Raw genomic sequence first — 16,540 nt, 5'->3', positions numbered from 1 at the left:
AAGGCTCACCTGTATTTAAAGAACCACCTTTATCTATTCAGGTTTTATTTTTTATGTTGAAGCATTTCCGATAAAGTTAATGAAATGAACTGTTATTTATTCCTTGAATATTATTCATGTGGCTTTTGCAACTATGAAATGGAAAACTAAATAATAAAACCAAATAAATGCAATACATGCAGATGTACCAAAACAAATAATAAATTATGTGCATTAAATAGACAAGCAAGCAATGTTATTTGTCAAAAATGCTAAACCTTCCAGGAAAAGACCATAGCAACCTGTATGCAAACAGAAGATGCATCCCAAAACAGCTAGACAACTTAGTTCATTTCTCATCACAGCATCATATTTCCAATCATGAAAAAGTCTTTAAAGATGCAGAACTTACTTCTTCCATATTGGTTTCAAAATCAGTAATGAAAAAACACATACTAGGGGAAGAAAAAGGGATAATTTTAGTTCTTTTCTTAGACTTTGCAATACAACTTACCAAACCCATTATTAAGAGATAAACGGTGTAAGACAGAAAGTTCCCTGCATAATTTACAGAACAATAAAAATTGTGTTAAGTTACTTTGCAACTTGCCAGAGTAGAAAGGTGGATATAAATCAAGTAAATAAATAGTAAAGGCAGGAGCTCCTGCTGTTAGTGTAAGAACCTGAAAAGCTGTAACACAGACAGGATGTGGTGGGAAAGAAGAACTAGAATACTAAAGTATTAATTTTATAATGGCCTTTGTGTTGCATCTCCCACAGGTTTGTGTAATTGCTACTGGGAAAAACACTTAAGCCTTTCTACCTGCAGTTTTCATGATTTCATCATCACATCAATCATTTCCTCCCTGATTTCTCCCTCCCTTGTTTCCCTCCCACTTTGAGGTCTCATTACTTCAATTATGGCTGAATGTGAAGTCAGACAAATCTAATAAATAAAAAGCAGGTTCAGTTCCTTTGTTGAACTACATAAATGCATTGTCTGTATTTTGGATTGTTGTTTTTATGGATTAATTCAGTTTACTTTGTTTTCAACAGACAATTATATTTCTAAGCAAGAATAGCAGATTTCCAAAGTGTTTTTGCAATGAACCTAACATCACTTTACCTTTTGAAAATTCTATTTAAAAATTTGTTAATCTAAAGTTTATCTACATTTTGGTAGGTTCGGGTAATAAAGCAATTCTTAAAGCATACATATGCATGCACGCATAGAGAGTATATGATAGGGAGGGAGGAGAGAGAGAGAGAGAAAAAGAGAAAGAGAAAGAGAGAAAGAGAGAGAATATGAATGAATTAACTTTCCATTCACTTCTATTGTGAATGAAACGTGGACATTTCATAAAAAACCTTTCTACTCTGACAAAGTCAACTACACAAATACTTCATGTTTTAATCCTGATTTAAGTTTTGCTGTTTTGTCCTGAAATATGCCTTGTATGAATACAGGTCTGGTTATTGTTATTGCTTTATGTTCCCTTCTTTTAACCTACAAACATGCACATGTATTTGTATCACATTTTCAGGAACTTAAGGTACATGCTTAGTGTTCAATCCTCCTATATTTCTTCACAACAGATGTGAGATGGCCTAGGTTCTAGAGAATCAGTAGAAGATGGCAGGTTCTAGAGAATCAGTAGAAGAAATTTTGAGTACTTCAGAGAACTGGCAAGTAACACCTCTGGCTGGCCCCAGAGTTGGGTGGGAATGGAGATTTTGCAATATCCTTCTCCCCCAGGACCGGTAAGGGAAATTTTTGAATTTCACTCCTGTCTAAAAGTCACCAAATGAGCTACTGTGGCTGTAGATAGAATAGAAATCGGTGTCATTTAAAAACATTAGCAATGAATACATTGAATTACACTGATTTAAACACTTCTGAACTCCAATTAATTCAATAACTAAATAACTTCATGGTAACAATGAACATAAATGCCACGATTAACAGTTTCATCCCTTTGCAATAAAATGTTGCATATGTGATCAGTAATATAGCCATAGATACAGATACAGATATATGTAAAAAGTCAGACTCAAGCTCATTGACATGTCACCTCAAACATAGTGTAATATTATTTTCTTTCATTCATTCATTTTATAGCCACTAAGCTGTCATTTCACCTTGCTTGTCTTATTTGGTGTTCTATCAAATTTTCTTTCATGTTAGAGATTTCAAAAGATTGATTGTTATAAACACCAGTTGTTCAAAGCTTTTAAAACATAGACACTGCGGGAAGATTAAGGGAAACATAAAATGAAAAGAACAAGGAATTGGAACAAGTTTGAATAACAAAAGCAAGATTTTAACAATCACTTCCAGCTGTAATTACCTTGATCCCCTCTAGTGGCTAAATGACCTGTCAATGTGTCCAGGAGAAAATGGCATACAATTTTCATTCAGCTTTCTTTGTCATCATGTTCATTTCTTCTGGTTAATTAGTACAATGCAGAAAGAGTAATGTCAAGGAAAAAAATGTTAGTTGTTTATAAAGCACAAAAAAGAAACCAAAGAGCCAAAGGAAAGACTCCATAGATTCAGTCATAAAATGATAATTCTGCTCCTTATTCTTCTCCTTCTGTCTGGCTTATTCCCCAAAACTGATCCTTGAATCAATCGATCAATTAGAATAGAGCTGGAAGGGATCTTCAAGGTCCTCTACTTCAACCCTCTTTTGAAGCAGGAGACCCTATCACTTTTGGACAACACATATTTAGAATAGAATAGAATAGAATAGAATAGAATAACAGAATTGGAAGGTCTTCTAGTCTAATACTCTGCTTAGGCAGGAAATCATATACCACTTCAGACAAATACTTAACCAATCTCTTCTTAAAAACCTCCAGTGATGAAGCACCCACAACTTCTGGTGGCAAGCTGATCTACTAATTAATTTTTCTCCCAGTTAATTCCAGGTTACTTCTCTCCTTGATTCGTTGACATCTATTGTTTCTTGTCTTGCCCTTAATGGCCTTGTGTTATTTATTTCTATCTTGAATAATATATATTCCAATGCAAACCTCTTATTATTTTTAGCTGAGGAGCATTTTGAGTTTTATATATTAGACCCAAGAACCATATTTGTTCATGCTATTTAACTCAAATATAACTGTAGTCTTGGATAAAGGATAAAGGTTAAAATGTTTATTGAAATAAATTATTTTTCTCTGTTCTTTATAGAACGAAATAAAATCCATTATCTTTTAGTTTCTTATTGACTGTACTGACTTCCGCACTGACATGTCACAGGGCTCAACCTTAAATAGCCAAAAGGCGTGGCCAATTGTTCTACAGATCTATTCACACAGAGACCTCCTCTTGCTTAGCCATTCATGTTTTCTGGCAACTTTGTGTACTCTAGCATCAAGAAAAGGCTCCTCCTCTTTTCCTTAGTCACTCATGTGCACTATGTGCACTATGGGAGGGGCAGCAGGCCCTGGTTAGCTTTCAGCCTCTGATACCACATCCTCTCTGACCTTCTCATTATCAGACTCTGGACAGTCCACACCCATTTCTCAATCCTCGGAATCCGTGATCAGTTGCGTGGGACGTGAATGAGCCACAACAATATTAACCTTGGGGAATTAAAAATCAGAAGTTTTATAAATGCTGTTTTTCTCTAAATACAAATGCCATAGACTATTTACAATAAATAAACAAACTGTAGAAAAAACTGTTACCAGTTTCCTGAAAGAATTGGAACACCTTGCAAACAACTTCACATACTGTACATGTATGGGAGTTAAATATAAAATTATAATTATACATTTATAATGTATTATTGAATTAAAATGTCAATATCAAATATTTGCAGCAAACATATTTGTAATTAACATTTTCAGTGAAACAGTTTTCACAGGTTGTAAAACTTCCAAGAGATCAGATAGAGAGTACAGTACATTTAATCCAGATGTAGCTCCAGGAAAAATCACACAATTCCCCGAGGAAGTGTTTTTAAGAGCATAAGCACTATGCTATAGTGTTACTGAAAAGTTGCAATATTTAATTAACATTATTGGCAAAAACATCCAGTCCTAAGCACAATTATGTTAAAAATGTCAAAAGTGTTTTGTGACAATTTGACTCCGTGTCTGCTCTATTGTATTTATACCATATGTGATGTCATAACAGAAATATAAAAACAGGGAGTTTATGTTGTGATATTAGATTGCCCACCACAGATTTCTATAATTATTGGCATTCAAAAATCTAATATAGAAATTTCTTGTTAATTAGGGAAGGAAGAAACATTTTATGCCATCTTTAATCACAGTTTAGAATAGGATGTTTTGAATTTGATGGAACAATTGAAGGTGGTTATCATTCATGTTAGCTACTGTATTGCCATTTTTCTTTGGTGATTCTGGAGATATTCATTCATTCATTCATTCATTCATTCTTTCATTCATTCATTCATTCATTCATTCATTTATTTATTTATTTATTTATTTATTAGATTTGTATGCCGCCCCTCTCCGCAGACTCGGGGCAGTTCACAGAAGTGATAAAACAGTATACAATGACAAATCTAATATTAGGTCTAAAATAACAATTTTACATTAAAAACCTAAAAAAACCTCCTTATATAAAAACATACACACAAACATTCCATACATAAAACTACATAGGCAAGGGGAGATGTCTCAGTTCCCCCATGCCTGACGGCAGAGGTAGGTTTTAAGAAGTTTACGAAAGGCTAGGAGGGTGGGGGCAGTCCTGATCTCTGGGATGAGCTGGTTCCAGAGGCTTGGGGCCGCCGTAGAAAAGGCTCTTCCCCTGGGTCCCACCACACGACATTGTTTAGTCGATGGGACCCGGAGAAGGCCAACTCTGTGGGACCTAACCAGCCGCTGGGATTCGTGCGGCAGAAGGCGGTCTCGCAGATATTCTGGTCCGGAGCCATGAAGGGCTTTATAGGTCATAACCAACACTTTGAATTGTGACTGGAAACCGGTCAGTAACCAATGCAGACTGCGGAGTGTTGGTGTAACATGGCCATACCTAGGGAAGCCCATGATTGCTCTCGCAGCTGCATTCTGCACGATCTGAAGTTTCCAAACACTCTTCAAATGTAGCCCCATGTAGAGAGCGTTACAAACAGTAGTTGAGCCTCGAGGTGATGAGGGCATGAGTGACTGTGAGCAGTGACTCCCGGTCCAAGTAGGGCCGCAACCGGTGCACCAGGTGAACCTGGGCAAATGCCCCCCTCGCCACAGCTGAAAGATGTATCTCTAATGTGAGCTGTGGATCGAGGAGGACACCCAAGTTGCATACCCTCTCTGAGGGGGTCAATGATTCTCCCCCCCCCTATGGTGATGGATGGACAGATAGAATTGTCCTTGGGAGGTAAAACCCACAGGGGTTGAGTTTGAGTCTGTTGACACCCATCCAGAATTTAAACAGTAGCATAGAAGCAGATTCTATCTCATTTAAAAAAACAGCTTTGATTCTGAGTCTGGGAAGTACGCCAAAACTCAGTCATAATCCACATTCATTAGATAACCTTTGGGTTTGGGTTGTGTTTTTAATCAAGGGTTTTTAACTGTTTTGCTTTTTTAATAATTGGATTTGTATTTTGTATTCCTGTTATGAGCTGCTCCGAGTCTTTGGAGAGGGGCGGCATGCAAATCAATCAATCAATCATCAATCAATCAATAAACCTCCATTTATTATTCAAAACATAGACAGTAGCTCACTGAAAAATTTTGCTAAAACAGAAATCCTGCGCAGAATGTATTTTGAGGCAGAGATCAGGATTTTAAAACTTCTTTTCAAAGCACACCATAGTTTCTTGTCTCTTCCATGGAATGAACATTGAGGATCCACACCCCCATTTCCCACAACCCCTTCCTTTATATTGTCTGGAAGTGACATCACACCTCAAAGAGCTAAAGCGCTGAATTAATACTTTTTACTCTGGATCTCCTCTCACCTTCTTACCATTCTTCTATAGCGAGGATTTATCAAACTATCTTCCACTAACATCTTCCCCACTGTCTTACAGAGACCAATCTCTTAATGTCATAAGAGCCCCCTCAGGCTCTGGCCAGTCACTTTCTGTCTCACCTTCGCTCTCAGCTTCCTCTCGCAGCCTCTCTGGCCCAGGGTACCCAGAGAGGCCTGGTTCATCCTCTTTAGAATCAGGCATGACCTGAGGTGGACAAGGATTGCTCACAACAGAAACTAATGAAGGAGAGAATCAACCTAGAATTAAGGAGAAACTTCCTAACAGTGAGAAAAATTAACCAGTGGAATAGCTTACAATCAGAAGTTGTGGATGCTTCATTACTGGAGGTTGTTAAGAAGAGAGTGGACACTTGCCACTTGTCTGAAATGGTATAGGTCTCCTGCTTGAGCAGGGGGTTGGACTAGAAGACCTTGAAGGTCCCTTTCAACTCTATTCTGATTGATGGATTGATTGATCCTAGTACCAGGGGTGGGCAGCAGGCAGGACAGGGTGGAACACAGTTCCACCAGCTGAAATGAAGATGTGTGTGCAGCTCCAGCTAGTTGGCGGCTGTCACTTCCTGGATTACTGGTCTTGACTTGGCTCTCCTTTCCCCCCCTGCTGCTGCTGCTGCTGCTGCATCTGCACTCCTTACTTTTTTCCTCTTCCCTCCTTTCTGGCCTCAGACGAGCTTCCCTCTCTGCTGCCCGACTCCCCTCCAGCCTCACATGGCCACCTCCCACCTGAGGTGCAAGCAGAAGGTGTGGGTGGAAGCGGCACTGGCAGCATTTACGCTTCTGGCAGCACCAGTTCGCCTAGCTACCCAGCCTGAGGCCTGGGGGCGACCCAGGAAGAAGAGCACAGGAAATGTGAAGCAAATTGTCACCCCAGCGAGGGACACTGGTAAGGTTTTAAGTCAAGGATTTAACAGTTCACTTGAACGATGTTGATCGTTCAAGCCACTCCCACCTGATCACATGGCTGGCAAGCCATTCCTATCCAGTCACATGACTGTTAAGCCACACACACAAAATAAGCCACACACACAGTGTGGTAGTAAAAATTTTGGCTGCCCATTACTGCATAGTATTACTGGAAGAGTGCAGAAGAAACTACACACGCTGTTGTACATCTCCATATTTCTGCTTTTCAAATGCTTAAAAAGGGCAGGTAAGAGACTGATTTAGATCTGCCATGGAAATTGGTAGTTGTAATAAAAGACTGATTAAAAAACTATATTTATATTATTAACTAATAACTAATAACACAATTTTCACCCCCCCCCAAATAGAAACAGATGATAAGAGATAAAGATTAATTATTGGAATAAGTCCAGAGATACACACTTTCAAGCTGTCTTTACACAAGATAGTTAAAATTGTAATTATTCTCTTTCATACTACATACTTCTGACAACATTATGAGAATAAAAAAGAATAACAAAACACAAATGCTGATATGACTTCTTTGAAGAAAGGATGAGATATCAGTAATATTTAATGATCGTGTAGACAAGAAGACCTTAATTTGATAAATAACTATTTCACATACATCTTTGCAGTATGAAAAACTTTATTCATGTCTAAGAGAAACGAACTATATATTTTAAAAAAAAAATTAAAAGGCATGCTGTTTGGTTGGATTGATATCAAAAAGATCTAGGACCAGGGCAATTTTGAGGTCTCTTTTTTCTGTCCGTGCTTATCAGCATATTGGAATCAAGTGGATATTGGGTTCTTGTAATGTGCTATTTGTTTTGGTTTTTCTGATCCACCACCATATGTTCAGTCTTTTTTTATCTAAGAGACATATAAAATAGAGCCAAACATTATGTATTTGCCATTTCAGAGAAAACATTTATCCCAAAGCAGGAAAACATCAAAATAATGAATTACTGATAACTTAAACTGAAATTGAATTTGTAATTAACCAGTTCATTCAAAGTTTAAAAACTTATTTTCTCTTTCATTTTTTAAAATGTTTAACTTTTTTTCAAAAGATTAAAATACAAAATCTAATGTAAAATAAACAATTAGGGAACACAAAACAAAAACTAGACAATAATATTGCATTATTAAAGAAAAATGTGGATTAGGACAAAAAACAAAACCACATAGAAACCTCCCAATTGAACACTGGCAAATATATTGAACAATAGCAGTTTCTTCCTCTACAAAGCAGGGTTTCCCTCAACCTTAACCAGTCTCCCAGTTCCTGATGCCTCAACATTTTTAACTAATACTGCCACTAATAAGAAGGGGTCAACCTATTTTCAAAAGCATTAGAGGGCAAAAAACAATGGATGGAAACTAATGAAGGACAGAAGCACTTGGAATTAAGGAGAAACTTCCTAGCAGTGAGAACAATTGACCAGTGGAACAGCTTGCCATCAGAAGTTGTGGGTGCTTCGTCAGTGGAAGTTTTTAAGAAGAGACTGGAAGTCATTTGTCTGATCTGGTGTAAAGTTTCCTGGTTGAGCAAGGAGTTGGACTAGAAGACCTCTAAGGTCTTTTCCATTGTTGATTGGTTCAAAGGTAATATTTCATTCTGTAGCAGCATTTATGAAACTCTCATATTTAATCATATTTCTTTCAATCTTGGATGTGTACGTTTATGGGATATTGCCCATTCAGAGTGTTTAAAATGTGTCTTTTAATTTTAAGACACATTTAAGTCATTTTCCTTGATTTTATGCATTCATCTTATTTCAAAATGTAAAAAACCCCTTAGGTTTTGAGTGTATTTGGGGCAGATGAAATTAACTTGAAAAGATAAATTACCTTAACATTATGCCTTTTGTAAGGCTCAATAATGGCCCAACAAACGCATTTATTTATGCAAAAGAAATTTGTAAAGAGTCACCACTCTTTACATTTCCTTTAAAAAACCTCTTGAATAAAGCTTTCCTGCACAGCAATAAATACCACAATAAACATTCTCATTCTTTTTCTTCCTCCCATTTACTCAGTTGTTCTGCCAGGGTAATTAGTCCAGGAAGACACACACCACACAATAAAAGGAAAACCCAAAAGTTTTTATAAACAGAAAAACAGAAACAGCTCCCTTTTTAAATGTCAAAGACATTTTCTGGTACACACAAGGCATAGGTTAAATGCAATCCCATTGCTCACCCAATAACTGGGAAATTGAGTCCAATTCTAAAGTCCAGAGAGTCCCCACACAATCTTGAACAGCACAAAAACCACGATCTTGATGAAACAATGAATCAGATAAACTGCCATGAGGCTAAAACACCAAGCTGCACTTTTATCTGTAGCACTAATTACAGCAGCCCCACCCAACCACAGGTGGCCTCATTTTCTCTTGTAATAATCCTTCAGTTGTTGTCTCCTATGAATCACTCTACACATGCATGGATGTGTCATTAATTCTTGTTCAGAATCCAGGGATGATACAGATGATTGATCTCCTCCTGGGCTTCTGCCAAGCTCCCCTCTTCCCTGTCACTCATGCTTCCTTGGTCAGAGGAGGCTTCGTCGGCAGATTCCATCGGAAGCAAAACAGACCTGCGACATGTGGATGTTTCCCTCACATCCACCTGCACATTCCTTGTGGCAGGAGCTGGGCCAGAGCTAACCACAACACTCAATAATATTAATAATATTATTTGCTCAATAATATTGGCTGAAGGGCAATGTTTGAACAGGGCTGTGGAAGATGACCATAATAAAAAAATCAAAAAGAAAAGGAACTCAGGGAATATGCCCAGTCTGTGTAGTGGAAAGAAAAAAAACACTACAAGAATGTTTTCTGGAAGCTGAACACAAGAGATTATAAAATGAATCATAAAACTGATTGCATGGACATGGCGCTTAATGAACTATCTCTCATTGGCTTACATGGTTTCATAACAAGTAGCATATCTCTGAAATTGTTACACATTCTCACCTGACAAACATATCCACATGTATTTTTCTGAAAGCTATTTTGGTTGTTGTGTAGTCCCAAAACTTGTCCTATTTTCCCGATTGCTTAGCAAACATGTTTTTACATGCCTTGTAATGTTTAAAATATGTTCAAATATGAGGATGAAGAAATTGCATAGTAGTCTGCCTGCACGGTCATTTTTTGGTCCCATTTCCCATCTCTATCCATCCACCTCTGTTTGTATTCAAATCCCAAATATGGTGGCCCATGGTGGCACAATGGTTAAATGCAGTACTGCAGGCTACGTCTGCTGACTGCCAGCTGCCAATAGTTTGGCAGTTCGATTCTCACCATCTCAAGGTGAGTAAAATGAGGACCCAAATTATTGGGATACAATATTCTGACTATGTAAACCATTTAGAGGGGGTGTAAAGTGCTGTGAAGCAGAACATAAGTCTAAGTGCTATTGCTAGCTGGAAGAACTGGACACGCTCATTCAGAAACAATTCAGAGTTTGTTGGTGTAGCAGAGAGCCTAAAGCTCTTCATATCATCATCTCACCCCCTGCATCAGGTCTATGCAAAGCAACTGAAATGGTGCATTGCAAAGTATGTTAAAACAAATCAAACATCCTTTCCCCAAAGCATTAGATCAACTGTGTCCCCTGCAATACCTGGCACAGCTGCTTCAAAGCCTTTTCCACTGTTGTCTGTACATATGTATGCCTACACAACTACTTATCTTCCCTGACAGTCCCAGCAGAAGTGTTGTCTGTGCAAATACAGGCAAGCAGAGACAAGTGGAAAAGCTTTGAAGTAGCTCCACAGAGGCATCCCATGGTTGCAATAGTTGCTTTGTAAATACCAGCATGCCAGAGCAAATAGGGGGTGAGGTACTTCAGTGCAAGATCCAGTGGGACTTCAGCCACTTCTTGGCTTATTTTAAGATTTCATGCTTGGAAAACAACATTTGAAATATTATTTTCATAAAAATATAATACACAACCTTCATATTTAGTATCGAGTTCAATCTTCACAAATTAGGCTTCTCCCCAGATTTAATACTTGAGATGAACTATGATCTAGCAGGACAGACCTTGCGACAAAGGGTGGAGGACATCGAGAGGCAGGAGGACTTGGGTAGAGCTCTGCTGTTTCTGGTCCCAGATGCCACTAGATATGTTGTGGCTCCTGCAAGATACCTTGGACAGCTAGAGTCAGCAAGCCATCGAAAGGCATTTGCTCTTGTATGGTGCCGTGCGCTTCCATCCGCCGTTTTGTACGGCAAGTACAAGGGAACTCCAGCCACTGAAAGATTTTGTCCTTGTGGCTCAGGAGAGGTGGAGACTGAGGGACACATGCTCCTGAGATGCTCCTTTTACACTGACATTAGGAGAAAGCATATTCTACCACTTATTGAGGGATATCCTGGCCGCTCGGACATTGCCTATCTCCGGTGGTTGCTTGGGGATGAGCAGGCCAGGATTACGGCACAGGTGGCCAGATTCTGCCCAGCAGCAGCGGGGATTCGTCGCAAATGTGTGCCTTCATAGCGAGATATGTCCATCTCTTGTATAGTTACAATGGGTCAATCTTGGCTGCTCAGCCAAAAATCCTGTTTCCTGTTCTTTTTCCTTTTAATTATTATTAATATTATATTGATGGTCTTTGACCATAAATAAAATTTTATTATTATTGTTGTATTTAGTATCAAATATTTGAACAGTAATGTAATTTCAAAAGTTCCTATCGTTAAACCTATTTTAACACAAAACTTTGGGGGAGGAGTCATTTTTAAAGTAGAAAAGGTATTGAGGGATATACACTGGGTCATTTGGATGTTTAGTCTTTTTTTTAAAGTAATGTGTGAAATCTTTATTTTACTGGAGATTGTATTGCAGAAGATACAGCTGGGGTTTTGCGATGATTCTGACAGCAGGTTCAAGGGAAGCTGACAAAGCCAGCCAGGGAGTTGAGGCTCTGCCCTATGGAGATAGATTTGGGAAATTTGGAAAGTTTGGTTTGGAGAAAAGAAAACTGAGGGGGACAGGGTATCCATGTTCAGGTAGTTAAGTGTACCATTGGGAAGATGGTCAACAACTACTTTGCATTGCCACAGAAACTAGGACCTGAATGGACAATACACCAATATATATTTCAATATATATTCATAGTGGTAAAATCTGTATAATAATCAAATAGTTTACCAAGAGAAGCAATGGTTTAATTCACGTTGAACTAAAAGAGCTCTTTATCCTATTTCCATCCACTACTCTGTGATATGATACTAGCAGTGAAGGGCTACCAAAAGTTTTACTACCACACTGTGGGCATGGCTTATGCAGGACGCCCTGCATTTTCTTTCAACATCTTTCAGTACAATTGGGTGCCTTGAGGGGGAGCTCCATTTTCACTACCCCACTCCGTTCCCCTCCATCCGGGCAGCAGCATACACCTGGATACTAGATTGAGGATGGATACTTCCTGACTCAGCAAAGTACTTGTTGATATCAAGAACCCATGCCACTTGTCCAATGCATTTGCTGGACTATCTACATATGGGTCTAAATTAAGATGTTGACTGCTGCTTAATACTGGATTTATGTCTCTTTGCATGTTATGGTAATGAAAGAAAAATGAATATATTAGCACTTTCTTAGGGTATATTATTCTTTAATATAGTCTCATGAATGTCTTTCTTTCATGAGGAAAAACAGTTAAATCATCTGAAGTATAGAATCATCTTCCATTGTTGCATAACAAATATGACTATACTGATTATTAGCAACAGTCAGAATTATTAGATAATAAATTTCAGTTTGTTACTGCTGTGGGCAAATTGAGAGAAACATTTTGTTAAATTCTATTTATCTTTTTCATTTAATGTATTATCATTGCTATAGCTTTTGAAAGTTGTTTGTTGCTTTCTTTTCTTTTCTCCCTTAACTTTGTGCTTATCCATTAAAAAAATAAAGATGAAATATTAATTATCAAATAGGCATGTACAAGGTTAAGGTTAGTACAGTTAATTCTCTGTCTTTATATATAGATATGTCCTATTCACCTTCTGTCTTTGTGTAGAAGATCATACATTACAATCTCTGATGAAAATGACACTCACAATTAAGACAACAATGTCAGTAAAATGAAATTAATAGTGCAAAATGCTAATTAAATAGGTAAATTGTCTTTCTACTCTTAAAAATGTATTAGCCAGACTCATATTTACTCTTCTTCTGTTCTGAAATTAGTGTGTTCCTTGAAGCATATGGAAAACTGTAACTGTAATGAAGCAGAAAAATGATGAATGTTAAAAAATTAAGGTAATCCATGAATGGTAATAAATGTGCTCCTCCTTTTGGGGCCCATGTACTTTTGATGAGCTAGTGAAGTTTTAAACCTCTTTAATTTAAGAGAGAGAGATTTTATTTCTTTCAAGCTACAGTGGAAATAATTTCCTTATCTATCATTTAGAATGCTTTAATACTTTCATTAATCCACACATCATAAAGCAGAAAGTGATTTTTATACCTATACCAATCACTTTTTGTGGCTGGCTGCAAATGGAAAATGGCTGTTTTTCTGCTGATTCTGAATTTAAACTTAAGGGCAGTATCCCCACAAGCCTGAGTAATTGTGGAAGCAAAGATTTAAAGACAGAGAGAAACACTGTCATCTCTTTCTTGCTGTTATTGGACTTAGTATTGGCTCGGAGAGGAAATAAATGAACAAAGCAAAAGGAAATAACCTCAGAGAAAAGAATGGAGCCCAAGCATAATAATGAATTAAAAGAAAGCAATGTTTTAGAAGCAGGGATACAATAGTGATTGATATTAAGTTTTCATTCATAGAATGTCTATTTCCCTTTAAATGTTTAAAATACCTACAAATATTCTTTTTCTGCTTATTTGTTTTTGTCTATCTAGGAAATTTGTCAGGATTGAGCTCGAGTCTGTTGACAATTATCCTCACAGGGTGTGTGTCTGTTGACACACACTGTCACAGCCTCCAGGCACCAGAACATCACCTACACTGCTTCACTGAACTGACACAGGGTGGAGATGTATCGCTGAGTATCATCAGTGTACTGATGGAAACCATCCCATGTTGTTGGATCTCACCCAGCAGTTTCACATACATGTTAAACATCAGGTGAAAGGGAACCGACCTCTGAGATACCAAACAAAGGAGCAGCCTACGAATCAATCTCTGACACACCCACCCACCAACATCGACTGCGACTGACTGGAGAGGTAGGAAGAGAATCATCATAAAACAGTGCCTCCCACCCCAACCCCTCCAGTAAGTGCAGAAGGATACCATGGTCGATGGTATCGAAAGCTGCTGAGAGGTCAAAAAGCACCAGGACAGAGGAATAATCAGGCCCACCAGAGATTATCCAACAGTGGGACCAAAGCAGTTTTAGTGATGTAGCCAGGCCTGAAAACAGACTGATAATGGTCAAGATAATCAGCTTCATCCAAGGACTGCAGAAACTGGAGCACCATCACCTTCTCAACAACCTTCCCTAGAGAAGGAAGGTTGGAGACAGGACATTATTTGTTAGGAATAGCCAGACACAGGGAAGGTTTTTGAGGAGGGGACACACCACTGCCTCCTTAATCAGGCAGGAAGGACCCCTCCACCAATGAAGCATTGACCACCACCTGGATCCAGCCTTGTGTTAACTCATTGCTGGTCAAAACCAGACAGGAGGGGCACGTGTCCAATAAACAGGTGGAGGAACTCGCAGCCTCCATGGCCTTGTTCACTTCATCAAGTGTCACCAGATCAAACCCATTCCATATAACTGGACTAAGACGTGGCCTTGTCTCCTCAGTCAATATTGCCCAGTTGGAGTCCAGCGCAGTCCAGATATGAGCGACTTTATCTGCGAAAAACTCTTCAGCTCTACCCTGCAAGGATTCTTTCACTCTCCCTGTATCAAGGAATAAGCGAGTCACCCTAAACAGAGCAGCTGGGTGAGAATCATGGCTTATTCTCTCTGTTGATTTATTGTGATTGACTCTTTGACTTGATAGTGATCTCTGTGTTATGCTCTGTTATTCTCTCTGATATTCTGATGTGATTGTAAACTGTAATATCTTTGTTGAATGTATATGACAAAGACAAACCAGTAAGAAGATTGACTGATTTGAACATGTATGAGCTGAACTGTTTATTTGGCCTTTTTAAAAGTAAACATTATATGCACTTTAACCAGGGGTGGGCAGCAGGCAGGACGGGGTGGAACACAGTTCCACCGGCGGAAATGAAGCTGCATGTGAAGCTCCAGCTGACCAGCAGCAGTCACTTCATGGATTACCAGTCTCGGCTCAGCTCTCCTTTTTTTCCCTGCTGCTGCTGCTGCTGCGTTTGTGCTCCTCACCTTTTTCCTCTTTCTTCCTTCCTGGTCTCAGATGAACTTCCCTCCCCCCCGCCCGGCTCCCCTCCAGACTCACACAACCACCTCCTGAGGCCAGCAGGAAGAAAAGAGGAAAAAAGTGAGGAGCACACAGCAGCAGCAGCAGCAAGGGAAAAAAGGAGAGCCATGCCATGCCAAAGTGATCTGAGCTGCTCTTTTCCCCTTTCAAAGCCCTTACTCTGCCCACACCTGAGATGAAAAGGCATCATGCAGCAATAATAACCTTGTAACTCTACCTCGGTTTTCTGATATTTTTAAATCCCCCCTTCCTCCCCTCCTGTCCTCCTTATCCTCCTCGAAAAGTGGCAGGGAGACCAATTGCGGGGGGCTCTTTTCCTCCCCCCTCTTTTCTCAACAGCTGATCTGTACCTGTTTGCTTAGCTACCCAGCCTGAGGCAGGGGCGACCCAGGAAAGAGAGCACAGGAAATGCGAAGCAAATTGTAACCCCAGTGAGCGACACTGATGAGGTTGTAAGTCAAGGACTTAACAGTTCACTTGAATGATGATGATCGTTCAAGTCACTCCCATCTGGTCACATAGCCAGCAAGCCACTCCCACCCAGTCACATGACCATCAAGCCACACCCACAAAATAAGCCACACCCACAGTGTGGCAGTAAAAATTTTGGCTGCCCATTACTGACTTTAACGTATCTGTGTGTGACTGGCTAATTACTCATATCTACTGCAATATCTCATTTCTATATGCACGTTCTTGATAACTCAAGGGTTGCTCTGCACACACCTTAACAATTATTAAAATCAAATTACATGAGCATACTCCACTTTCTTCTTGTTGTACCTGAATTTAAAAATTCTTGTTTAGGGGCAGGACTGTGCCCAAAGAATAAAAATGTTATTGGTTTTGGTCACCCTGACCAATTTTTTTTGCATCCATTAATTACATGATCTTTGATTTCATATTTTAAGCCTATGCATTTGATAATGTTTGATATATAGGGTACCTCTACTTAAGAACTTATTTTGTTCCATGACCAAGTAAAAACGTTTGTAAGTAGAAGCAATTTTTCCCACAGAAATCAATGTAAAAGCAAATAATGCTTGCAAAACCATTAGGAAAGAAACAAAAGCTCGGAATTTGGGTGGGAGGAGGAGGAGGAAGAAGAGGAGGAGGACAACCGCTGCCAAAGGAAGAAGGTGAGTTGAGGGGAATCAAAAAAATCCAAAACTTTAAGGCTTAAAAAAAAAGGAAGGACTCTGAGGCGGCGAGGAGGAGCACATGCCTCCCATAGACCGAAAGGCTCCTCTGGCAGCCCAGAAATGCA

Source organism: Erythrolamprus reginae, chromosome 5 (genome assembly GCF_031021105.1).
Source record: "Erythrolamprus reginae isolate rEryReg1 chromosome 5, rEryReg1.hap1, whole genome shotgun sequence".
NCBI lineage: Eukaryota > Metazoa > Chordata > Lepidosauria > Squamata > Dipsadidae > Erythrolamprus > Erythrolamprus reginae.
This window is presented reverse-complemented; position numbering follows the sequence as displayed.